This window comes from Hipposideros armiger, unplaced genomic scaffold, assembly GCF_001890085.2.
Source record: "Hipposideros armiger isolate ML-2016 unplaced genomic scaffold, ASM189008v1 scaffold_46, whole genome shotgun sequence".
NCBI lineage: Eukaryota > Metazoa > Chordata > Mammalia > Chiroptera > Hipposideridae > Hipposideros > Hipposideros armiger.
The window spans coordinates 4,382,625-4,383,398 of NW_017731396.1; positions in this window are offsets into that span (position 1 = coordinate 4,382,625).

Here is a 774-nt window from a genome sequence, read left to right on the forward strand (position 1 = left end):
CTTCCTTCCTTCCTTCCTTCCTTCCTTCCTTCCTTCTTTCTTTATTTTTTTATTGGGGAATTGGAGAAGGGAACAGTGTTGGGGAATTGGAGAAGGGGAACACTGTGTTTTTCCAAGACCCATCAGCTCCAAGTCAAGTTGTTGTCCTTCAATCTTAGTTGCAGGTGGGCATAGTCCACCATCCCATGCAGGAAATTGAACTGGCAACATTGTTGCACACTGAGCCATCCCACCTCCCATCAGCAGCTCCCTGCTGCTCAGCTCAAGGCTGTTGTATTCAATCTTAGTTGCAGAGGGGAAGGGGGTGCGTAGCCCACCATCCCTTGCAGGAGCAAAATCAGCAACCTTGTTAGGAGCACGTGTTCTCACTAGCTGAGCCATCCTGCCCCCCTGTTGGCAACTCAGCGGCAGCTCAGCTCAGGCACAGCTCACTGGCCCATGTGGGAATCAAACCGGCAACACTGTTGCTTAGGGCTCATGCTCTTAGCCAACTGAGCCACTTGGCTGGCCCTGTGTTCCAGTTTCTTAACACTGGGTGCTACCTGTGTGCAGGTGCATAGCACGTTATATACACCATCTTTAGTTGTGTGTGAGGTAAGTATGTGATTTTATAGATGAGGGACTAGAGGTTACGTAGTTTGCTTAAGCTTTGGTGGTATAGGTCCAGATTCTGTGTTGGTAACCACTTCCAGCTTTGACAGGAGGGGGCGGGGTGGGGTGGGGAGTAAATCCTGCATCACCGGGTTGCCCAGGACCCTCTCCCCCAGGCCAGCT